Source organism: Danio rerio, chromosome 25 (genome assembly GCF_049306965.1).
Source record: "Danio rerio strain Tuebingen ecotype United States chromosome 25, GRCz12tu, whole genome shotgun sequence".
Lineage (NCBI taxonomy): Eukaryota > Metazoa > Chordata > Actinopteri > Cypriniformes > Danionidae > Danio > Danio rerio.
Window position 1 is genome coordinate 33,914,542 of NC_133200.1, and position 12,749 is coordinate 33,927,290.

The window sequence follows — 12,749 nt, forward strand, 5'->3', positions numbered from 1 at the left end:
GTCACGGTCATGACATAATAGCCTGTATTCCAGCGTGCAGACTGGGCGTCTGTGCCAGAGTGAGTCTTATTACGTCTTACAGTGTGTTGCGTTAATGCATGAGTAAGGCTTGGTTCAAACCAATCAGCGCGCTCTATTGTGCAACTTCATTAATATTCATTACTGTCAGAGTGTAGACGGCAGAGACGCCACGTTGTGTTGGCAAAACAAGCGTGAAGTGTTGCTTTTATAGTTTGCTGCAGTTAAGTTTTGTTTTCATTTTCTCTCTGTGAGAGCTCAGACTCACGCGTGGATTAACAGTGTACGCGACGCTCGACAACAATAACTTACGTGTCTAAGGAGGATTATTGTTTACCTGAGAGCTGTTCTCATCTGCAAACGCTGAGATCTGGATTCGCTTGTTGTCTCCTCTAAATAAAGACGCGGCTCTAGTTGCTGTGGATTGTCCTGTCTCTACAGATTTGGTAAGTGAGCGACCAGTGCTCTTTGTTTATTCAGTTCGTATTTTATTCGTATCAAACAAACTATTGCACCGAGTGTAAACAAGTTAGCACTAACAGTTACAACCAAACTATAACATCGTGTTGGATTTTGTGACCGGAATAACACACGCAGGCTTTCTGGCGCTACCTGCCGTGTGCATCTAAGTTTCCGGGAAATGCTGAGTTTTTTTTCTCTCATTCGCCGTGCGGTATCAAACATTGCATGAAAAATACACGCTTAGAGCAGCTCCTCGAATCAAATATCACGTTTGTCGGGAGGGGCATGAATGAATTCCCTGAATGAAAGAGCCAAACTGCAGTTAAAGTCCACCATTTAATAATTTGGCAAATAATTCGACAACAGATGTCCATGTAAACACAGTCACATTGTCCGCTGTGATTGTGTGTTTGGACTCTGAAATTCAGCGCACCCAAATAGACACTCCCTCACCAAGCCTCTTTTCTTCCTCCGACACTCCCCCCTAAACAGAGCTGGACACGCCCACTTTTCTGACTTTTTCCAAAGTAGAGGTGTGAAAACACCCTGCTGAAACGAGGGGGTTTCGTGGCCCTTTAAAGTATATTATTTGTATTAATTATAAGCTCTAAAATTATTATTATTATTGCCTGCATGTCTGTGGAAGTATCACTACTGAGATGTGGGATTGCTCCTGACAGCTTTCCAACTGTTTGTCAAACTTTCTGACTACCTTTTCCAGGTCACTATAAAGATGTTCTAGGTCAGGGGTGGCCAACCCTGTTCCTGGAGAGCCACCTTCCTGCTGATTTCAGTTGCAACCCATATCAAACACACCTGCCTGTAATTATCACGTGGTGTTCAGGTCCTAATTAATTGGTTCAGGTGTGTTTGATATGGGTTGCAATTGAAATCTGCAGGAAGGTGGCTCTCCAGGAACAGGGTTGGCCACCCCTGTTCTAGGTGGTTGTTAGTGTCACCGACTCGGTCCCAGTCATTCCCCTCGCTGGCCAGCAGAGGTCATCATCACCGGACTTCTAAACATTACGTCATCCACTTACACTGACAGCATGCACACCTGCAGCTCATCCAGTTGATGACACACTCACACATATAAGCAGCACTCTTACACTCACTCATTGCGAAGTCTCGTTCTGCCCTGGCCAACACTACTGAGCGTTTCTCATTCTTGCCTGCTTTCCCGTTGTGACCTTGCTTCGATTACTGACCCAGTCCTGCCTGCCGCCTGCTTTGTACCTTTGCCTGAACCCCGACTCTGATCCTTGCTGCCTGCCTTGAACTCTAGCCTGCTTACCGACTCTGATACAAGCCGCCTGCCTCTGACCCATGCCTGCATACTCATCCTGTGTTTACCTGCCGCCAGCCCAACGACGATATACAACTGTGTTTGATGTGAGTTCGCACACGCACAACATCTGTGCGCTATTTGTTATTAAACTGTGTTTAATAAAAATACTCCAAATGGATCCCTCTGTGTCACCCACTTCGTTACAGTTAGGTTGTTTGACCGATTGCCAAGGCAATTCCTTGCCTTGATCTCATGGTTGGTTGCTAGTTGTTCCAGGCCCAAGTATACTTTTAATATTCAAAGCATCGTTTTTAACAAAATCAGGTTAAAATCATGTTTGAATTAATGAATTTGCTTGCAAAAACAAGCTTTATATATATTGATACCATATTATTGTTGATACATAATAGGTGTGCTCTGAGATTCCACTTTACAGCATTTGACTTGGAAATCTTTTCAGTGCACAGTCCGTCCAAGTCAGATGTCTGTGAGGGAATAGAAAAACAGAGGAGCTGCCATATAATGATAATTTGAGCAAAAAATTATACTTATTTATTCGTAAAACTTCTGTATAAAGTACAACAATTAAATGTGCAGAGCTTGTGCAAACATCCACATCAATAATGCTGAATGCTTTCTTAACTGCTGTTTTATTCACAACTGTATTCTTAGTCATTTATTAAAGTGCTAATGGAAAACACAAAGCAAATTTTTAACATATCTAAACACAACAATTTGGGCATCGTTGAGATTACTGTATTAAATTTTCAACTTCTTTTGACCCCTTAATAAATAATGAAAAATAACTTTGGTGTGAGTATACTGTGACCTAACGTACCTTCAGGGATCTGAAAACCTAATTGCAATGTAGCTGTAGATTCACTGATGAGAAAACAACAACTAAACATTCTGTCTCTATGATTGGATGGCAAACCAAAAAAGTGTAATGTTCTTGCTCTCTCACACAAAATACAGATCAGTTTAGTTCTGAAAAAAAAAAAGATTAAACTTTTAGATTGGTTTGATTTGAATTTGGAGAAAATATGGACCAAATCATGGTAATTTTCTCAAACCAGAAATTCTTTCATTCATTTTCTTGTCGGCTTAGTTCCTTTATTAATCCGGGGTCGCCACAGCGGAATGAACCGCCAACTTATCAAGCACGCTTTTACGCAGTGGATGATCATTCAGTCGCAACCCATCTCTGGGAAACATCCACACACACTCATTCACACTCATCCACTACGGACAATTTAGCCTACCAAATTTACCTGTACTGCATGTCTTTGAACTGTGGGGGAAACCGGAGAACATGCAAACTCCACACAGGAATGCCAACTGATCCAGCCGAGGCTCGAACCAGCAACCTTCATGCTGTGAGGCGACAGCACTACCTACTTCACCACCGTGTCACCCTACATTATATAGGTGGGCATAAAACATCTTTAATCTAGATTAATCTCACTTTAATCTTAGAATTAACCTAGATTAAAATGGCTCATTTGAATTCTGCCGAAGGCATTCAGAATATGTTTGCCACCCAAATAAAGACTAAAAGTAAGTCTTTGAGAACGGGTTTCTCAAGCCAGGTGGCGCATTAGACCAGGGGCTTATCTCCTGTTTCCAAAATGCATCACAAACTGCTTGAGAAACTGCTCTACTATGAAAATTGGTAATGAAAATAAATTATGTTCAATAAGATGTGCTTGTGTTTACTAACTGTTTATTCAGTTAAACATGGATTTTGAACTGTAGGACTACATAAGCTCCAAACAGCGATCACCTTAATCTGACTAAAGTCATAACTGAACTAAACAGAAATGAATTAGGCCATGTGGAGGATGCAGATATTAGTGGCATTATTGAAGTAAACACCACAATCAAAGTATTACTGTCATGTAGGACTTTTCACCAGATTTTCTGACAAGATTTACACATGCGGCTGTCAGTAAAGGACCCCACACACACACACACACACATCGTGAAATGCGGAAGTTTTTTTCTTTCCATTTGGCGTGCGTTATTACATTTCAAAACACTCTCACCAGTCCTTACTCCTTTTTTGCGTCTAATTATATTATTATCTATTAAGGATACTGATGATTAATAAGATTACTGATGTCCATGTAAGTGTAGTGAGTAGTGTCATCGACAGTTAAAGTGAAAAATCCAGAAGGGCATCCTGCTGATTTGATTCAGAAGGACACTTTTTTGTCTGACGGCTTACCGGTTTGACTTTCATTCACAGTCATTCATTTTAAAAAGCACCAGGTCCATTTGATTCGTATATGTTTTACTCCCAGAAACTCTACAGGTGCCTAATAGTTAGATGTGGAGTTAACATTAATCAGATTCACTCTAGTAACCTGTATCTATGTTAGCACATCACGTTTGATGTGGTAATATTTACAGTAGGAATACACACAGGTTCGAAGACTCGTTCTCGCCACCTACAGTGCAGGTCGGCCAGGTATACATCTGCGCTAAAATATCAAGGTGAAAGTCATCATAGCTTGCGTAGAATAGACCCAGCTTCCAACCCACTTTTGATAATAGATTAACGATGATATTTTTTTTTAGTGCACATTAAGAGTCAAAGCCGATAACAACCCACCACTAATTATATTATATTAATTATATTATATTACCTAGGATGTTATATTATATGTTATATAGGCCTAGCATGTGCTGTGACGGTTTTTTTTTTCTACTGTGGTTGCTTAACTCAGATTAGCACAAGTACACACGTTGGCTAATGTTAAGTAGTAAAACTTGTTGCCTAAAAAAATCTGTTGAACTCTTAAACTACCTTAACAAGTACCTCAAAAACACTTCAATAGTCTTCTAATCTTCTTCTAGTACGTCACATTAACTCATTGTTTTCAACAGTCAGCACATTCACACTCACATTATTAGCTCGTTAGCATGTGGGAGAAAGAGTGTATTGGTCAACAGAACAATTGTAAGTCGATTTCTGAAGGTGTGTTATTGATGTGCAAGGACTTATTTAAGTTTAGCACCTTAAATTTTAAAAGTTAAGTGTGTATTTCGCAGTCCTAGTCTAATAGGATAAGCGTAGCATTTGACAGCTCGTAGCCTTTCAAGCACTGTGGGACAGACAGACCAGGTGCCCATCTCACTCGATCCCTCCATGCAGTTGTTATTCAACTAGAATCACTGGTATTAGATGGACACAAAACTAATCGATATCAAAACTCTATAAAAGATAATGCTACGAGGCAAATCCCCATGCTAGTGCTCAGATTTCACACGTTCTTAGTAATCTAGGGATTTTCTGCTCTTCCAAAGCAGTCAGTGTTCCCTCTTCAAAGCATCAGAAGTCCAAACCTCCTCCAAAGTTCCCAGTTCCACCTATTGCTTTAGTGCTAATGCCTCTCGATGTCATTGTCTGGAGCATTAAATCGAATAAAACGCGATTTGCTTTTAATCTCATGGTGAGGCCCTTTGTTTTAGGGCTTCTGAATAAAAAAGCATCAATAAATCCTGTTGGCAAACAGGCCGTCTAACATGGAAAAGTGATCCCGGACTGGAATTACAAAGGGAATTGGGAGATTAAGCAAAGGATGTGAACGTAATGACTTTAAAGCAGTTAATCCTGCGCATCTGGGGCCAGCAATTGTTTGATATTTATAGTTGATCATCAATCTTAATTGGTTTGTTATTCTTTATGAATTGAATATGAACGTGAGGGCCGCCTTGTTTTGCTTTCATTCATGTGCGGTAGGGCTAGAAGGAAATGTGGAGGAGCCTTTGAGAGACATTCAGACCAGACTCTTTAAGCTGAAAGAAAAGCAACAGCCATGCACTCTGTGTCTATGACTTAGACAGGATTAGACTTATTAAATTTGAGTAGCTTTCTCACACCACACAGCTCCTCTCCCTTCATCTTTCTTGATCCTATCAAATCAACATCATATTTGGCTCACAGTCAATATTGAATATGTTAGTCTAATATATTTAATTAAAGCTTCCAAATCAGGCTAAATAAAAAAATAATGTGCTGAAATACTGTGTAATCATTTGAAAATGTAGTCACTTTTCACAAATCATACCATATTGCCATAATTGCTGGCTTTATAGTTTGTTTTGTAAAGGTTTCCAGCTAACCAAAGATGCATTTATTTGAAGAAACGGTAACACTTTGCTTTAAATACAAATTCCCACTTATTAAATACTTATTTATTAAACTTATTACCTGCCTATTATCAAGATAGTGGCTGTACTTAAAAATTATTCTACATGATCTTATTCTACGGGTCATTATCCTCATAAAGTGATGACTTAGACAGGATTAGACTTAATAAATTTGAGTAGCTTTCTCACACCACACAGCTCCTCTCCCTTCATCTTTCTTGATCCTATCAAATCAACATCATATTTGGCTCACAGTCAGTATTCAATATTTTAGTTCAATATATTTGATTAAGACTTCGAAATCAGGCTAAATATTAAAATTTTTTTTTTTTGACATTTCGACATTCTTAAAAAAAAGTTTGAGATTTTTGATTTAACCACATAGTTGTTGTATTAACTAGGCTGTAGAAAATTAATGTTGGTCAAGTTATAAATAATTTGCAAGCAGACAAACCTCAAATTGTGTCAACCCTGTTATGGACAAATTAAAAGTAGTATACTTTCATTGCAGTGTGAGTATGAATTGTACATTTTCAAAACGTAATGTGTCCCTTTACCAGCCCAACTTTATAGATTATGGAAAAGGTCTATTTATATTTTTGAAATAATAGACAAAACTTATTAAATTTATTTCCCAATAAAATATGCAATTGTTGCACGTTCTTTTCAAAATAAAACCAAAGATCTAAAATATTTTTTCAAACAATATTAACAGGCCTTATTGGTTAATTAAGAAATCACACAAGATGTTTTGCTGAGGTTATAAACTTGTTTATTTCCATGAATGTTGAACATGAAAATGGAAAACAAGATGACATGGTGGACATTGGCATGACAGGGTAGATAAAGGCTTTAATTAGTGAACTGATTTAAAAAAAAAAAAACAAGAAATATTAAAGGGTTGATATGAAAGGGTTTTAAAAATTTTCAAGAGTTCAACTTTTGTTTTCATTAACTACTGCAAACCACTGAGCCACCATGTCACCTCTTCTGTTGTCAATTAGGTTTTATCAATATGCATATTAATGGGAAAATAAACAATTATTGTCCTTCAAATTAAACTAAATTTGCTAATGAGTGTAAATCTTTACATTGTACTGGAGGAGTTGAATGCAACTCAAGTTAAACACCAAACCTCTGCTGCTATTTTGGGATTACCCAAACTTAAAAGCTTCCCAAATCCATATGCAGAGGTGTATTTGCAAAAAATTGGTATCATTTTAAAGAAAAGCTTTTGAATTTTCATAAAACACTATTGAAAGTGTTTAAAATAACTGTATATGTTGTCTGTGTTATAATTAACACCTAAAAAAGGCACTTTTTGTATTTAATTTTTATAAACTTAAATTTAAAAGTGTACCTTTTAGGTTCTGTGTGGTCTAGCGTGCTGTAATTAATTTTGGTGGTTCCTGCACATGTCTGTAATCATAGGAAAAAAGAAAAATGTCTCTACCATAATCTATGCAAAAGTTATTGTATTTCAACTGATGAGAGGTGCTGTACAAGCCACAGGGATTGATTATTGTTTTCATATTTCACTATTCTTTTGTTTAATCAAACATAATTCACTGTGTTTTGACCACGTCAGACATATAAAAGGATTACTGATGCACATCGCCTCAAAAACAGGAGAAATGGCCCTGAAGCGCACAGCATAAGGTAAGGATTAATGTAACGGAGGCCAACTAGTGTGTGCTGTGCAGGTAAACCTCACTCCTCTGACCTCTAAAGGTGCTTTGGCGACAGTTGCTAGAGGTCCTGGTCTTTAGCCTCCTTGTTAGAGCAACTGACTCCCATGCGGAAAGTGGCCGGTTCGATTCCAGCTCAAAGCGGGTAGGGCGGTGTAGGGCCAGCAGGGTTACACTTAGTGATCATAAATGTATTGTTTTCACTTCTGCGCCATGGAAACACCGCGATTCATACGACAACAGTTTGATATGTGAATATAATTCAGTAAAAAGAATGCTGGAACCGTATGCGCAACGGCAAGAGCTTTCATTTGAGCTATAACTTGTACATGTGTCATGTGAAAAATATGAAAATGAACCACTGTAAAATACCCAGCTCGGGTGTCCAAAAGATTGTGAATTTAAGTGTAAATAACCTTTGTACAGTAGAATAAATACCAAAGTGATGCATATGTGCTTAAAATATAGATTCTACACTTTCAAACGAAACCACTTAAGGGGGTCTGGTGCAATGCTTGTTGTTTAAATCTTAAAGCGGTCCCGGGTCCGCAGAGTTTAACTGGTTAATAATACAGTTTTTTTTTTTGCTTCAGAATAAGGTAAATAATTAGATAACAGATGTCCACATAAATGTACAAATACTTAGGGCTGTATTTGTATTTCAAAATGTCAATGAGCTTCATTATATGGACATTAAAAGGAGATCCTTTATGTAGACTGAGACAGATATTGCCAAAAGTTTTGTATTGTCCACTCATGTATTGGATCTACTGGTGTGGTAGTTGTAGTGTTGTGACATAAAAATATTAACTAATTAACCATAAAATATTAAATACATAAATAAATTTTATTAATTAATATTTTACTATGACAGGGTGGACATGTTAATTCAGTTTCAAACATAATATGAGGAAAAATATAACATAAGTGTAGATAGTTACTGTGTGCACATCAAGTGTCCTCTGAAGAAAGGCAAAACGGGCATGGGAATGCCAAAGAGTACATCAGAGGGTTTCTTAAAGGGGCATTTACCATATCATGACAGGGTGGACAGCGATTTCAAAGACAATGCAAAATGACTAATAATATTATACAAAATAAGTTATTAAAATGACTTATTTCATCAAATAACTTGCTAAAAACAATAGTAATATTTTAAAACCTTTTTAATTTTTCTAAATTACCTTCTTTTTAGACTCACTGAAGTTGGCTGAGCAGTGTGTGGGATATGACAAAATCACATCCAATCAATGAAAGAGTGTGACAAAAATTGACAAACACATATTTCAAAACACTTATAATTCTACCCGCATGTGTGTAAAGGTTTAAACAACTATATTAAAACATCAGAATTTAATTATTTTGCACTATGATCATAAAGGACTGATTCAGTCTTGCAAAGGCACTTTATAGTTATAATGACCCCTACATCCCTAAATCAACACAATACCAACTGTAAGTCTTAGTTAATGAGTTGTTAGTAAAGAGAATAGTCCCTTAAAATTACAAGTGACTACAGAATAAACCTGTGAAGTATTATTAAAAATAAAAATAAGTGTCTTCAGAATATATTTTATATTCCTGCAATGAATTCTCAACAGATGTTACTCTAATTGAAGGATGTCTCGTGTTATTATTATATGTCAATAAATAAAGAGTTTTTTTATTTAATCTAACTGCATTTTTATTTATTTACATGTAATGACTTTTTTAATGAAATAATTTATTCCGTTTTTAAGGACATGTCACGTTATGTCTGTGTATGTGCGTCTTACGTCATTTACCCGGAAACGAAGCTACTAAAAGGCATGCACCTTTTGCCTACTTATTTGATGGATGGCTTTATGACTCTATTCTCGTCCTCTGCGTCAGTGAGAAATTAGCCAGTCAAGAGCCAAGTAAGTGACTCCACTCTTTCTTTCTGTCCTCTCACGTTTTTCTGTCTCTATTTTTCATGTCAGTAGCAGAGTTGGTGTCTCACAAATCAACATTCATTCACAAATCAAGTTGAAAATTTGATGCAATAATTCTTCTGTATAATTAGAAATTTTTAAATGTAAAAATATATGTGCCATAAAACACTTAATAAACTGTACATTACATTTAATAAACGATTAAATGCAACTTCAAAGCCAAAGAGACAAACATTAAGAACTCTCCACCAGGGGGCGTTTTATCATCTCTTCTCCCGGAATCATTAGTCATTTACATTTAGTGCCTTTTTTTAATTTAAAATGAGCTGTCTAATAATCCGACATTATTTTTTTTAATTGTAATATATTCTTGTGTTTTTTCTTATTTTAGCACTATAGCCGTCCTGTGAAATATTTATTATTTTTCAAATATTTCTCAAGCGATATTTGATGGAACAAGGCAATTGTCACATTATTTCTGATCATATTTATCCTTCTGGAGTAAGTCTTATTTGTTTTATTTTGGTTGGATTAAAACCAGCATTTAAAATTTTTAAAACAAATGTGTTGAGGTCACTATCATTAGCGCCTTTAAGCATTTTTTTCAGTTGTCTAAAGACCAAACTATTATGTTTAGAAATGTGTTGGAAAAAAGTTTACTTTGTAAACCTGAACTTGAGGGAAAAAATAGTCATTCATTCATTCATTCATTCATTCATTCATTCATTCATTCATTCATTCATTCATTCAGCTTAGTTCCTGATTCATAAGGGGCTGCCAAGGGAGAATAAACTTCTAGGAAAAAAATATAGAAGAATAAAAAATTTACAGGAGGACTAATAATTAAATAATATATTATTATATAATATAATAAAATAGAATATAATATACGCTATATATACCACAACATATTTTTTTTTGATTGCTAGAAAGATCAATTGCTGCAATCTTTTGTAACATTATAGATTTTTCTTTAAAAAAAAAGTCAAAAATTGTAAATCAATAAAGATGATTGTATTGCACATTTTTGTAAATCACCTACCTCTGTCTATTGAAAAATATAAAAAAGTATAAATGCTGGAATACATGTGTAGTTACACAGAGGGCAAGACGCGTTTGCCACGATGTGTTGCTATTTTCAGACCAACACAACCGCAGTTTTCCCTTTTTGCTCCACATTGTTTAATAAGCAAATACATTTGCACAACTTTATCAACTTATGGCTGTGTCGGTTTAGAAAGGAGGTGTGTTAAGGCGCAATATTGGCACGTTGCTATTTTGAGGAAGTAAAATAGACTGTGCAATAGATAAGCTGAAAGCAGGTTTAAAGTCCACTGCAGAGGGCATTAGTTGTGGGCCTTTAACCCGTACACAATGCTTGGATGTACAGCAATACACAATCATCTTTACAAATGATTAAAATATTACAAAAATTATTATTTTCTACATAAATATAAAAACGGGCGATGCAGTGGCGCAGTAGGTAGTGCTGTTGCCTCACAGCAAGAAGGTCGCTGGGTCATTGGTTCGAACCTCGGCTCAGTTGGTGTTTTTGTGTGGAGTTTGCATGTTCTCCCTGCCTTCGCGTGGGTTTCCTCCGGGTGCTCCGGTTTCCCCCACAGTCAAAAGACATGCGGTACAGGTGAATTGGGTTGGCTAAATTGTCCGTAGTGTATGAATGTGTGTGTGGATATTTCCCAGAGATGGGTTGCGGCTGGAAGGGCATTCGCTGCGTAAAAACTTGCTGGATAGTTTGGTGGTTCATTCCGCTGTGGCGACCCTGGATTAATAAAGGAACTAAGCCGACAAGAAAATGAAAGAATGAATATAAAAACGACTGCCCCTATTACTTCTTCATCTTGAGGGGCTTTTTTCAGTTCAATCACGACAATTTGCTTTGTATAATGTTATTATTATTAGCAGAATTATTATTTTATGCATATTTATACTTGTATTAATAAAAACAGAATGGAATGGGAGAAGAGACACTGATTGGTTTAATGCATGTTATGCTCAAACACACTCATAACTCATTAGAGAATAAGCACAACCCTGTTAGACCATGCGCCACGGTGCAAAGCATATTTTTCCGTCCTTAAAATAGCAACAGTGGAATCGGACACGCCCTTAGACTTTGCGCTTAGATTGTTAAAATAAAGCCCAAAGTGTCATTTAAAACTTGAATTAAACCCAATAATATACAATTAGTGCTAACTCATGCACTTTACAACCATCCAAATGTGTTTATCTTTTAAAAGGTCTCTGCTATATAAAGCAAATGAATGAAAATGAGGTCAAAGGTCATCTATCCTCAAGACACTTGCCTGTGGATGGCATGATGTTGTGTCCTGTTGTCGGCTGGCATGTCTGTCTCAGAAGCTGTTAATGCCCACTAAGACCAAAGCCATTCCTGGCATACATGGGTAAATGCCACAGACAGGGAGTGTAATCTTTCTGTCTGATGCATGTCTAGTATATCTATGATAAGCTTCAATATGCTGTGTGCAGTCAGTTTAAGCATTTTGAAAAGCTGATATGAACCCCAAAACGCTCTATAGCAGTGCTGCCTGTCAGTGCTCCAGGGTTTGGCCACGCATCATGTGACATGCCTTCGTCTCCATGCTTTTTGTCTACCGTAACATTTCTGAGGTTCTAGATGTTCATGGTATGCTTGCTACCTGCTTTCTAGCACTCTATGTTTGAGCCAGGCTGATAAATTCAGTATAAGAGTCGCATTAAGGAGGGAATGAACCCAGCAGCAGATCTGGGCAATGAGCACACTTCTGTTGCAGCTGCCTGATGCCCGAAGAACAAGCATTAAAATCTACACTGAGGGCCAGAGGTTTGCATATTCATGGATTACAGTATTACTTCATTGTTTCTAATTTATTTATTGGGGAGGGGGCATTAACTATACATTATTAACATCTTTTGAAAGCTGTTTGGACAGAACTGAGTGTTGGTGTGTATCCACTGTATTGGAGTGATATAAACACAATAAGTTTATTTATTTTTATTTTTCTGACAATAAAATAGGATCCAAATCCCTCCTATTTATTTATTTTTTTGAGGCCGATGTTGAAGTGCGGTTTCCCTGCCCTTCGAATCGATTGACAGCTGCATATTACCATGTGTTGGTAGTTAAGCGTATAATCATATCAACAAGACAGGATGTGCGCAAAGCAACTAGGATCTATTCGGCTTGTTGTGATCATCAATCCTCAT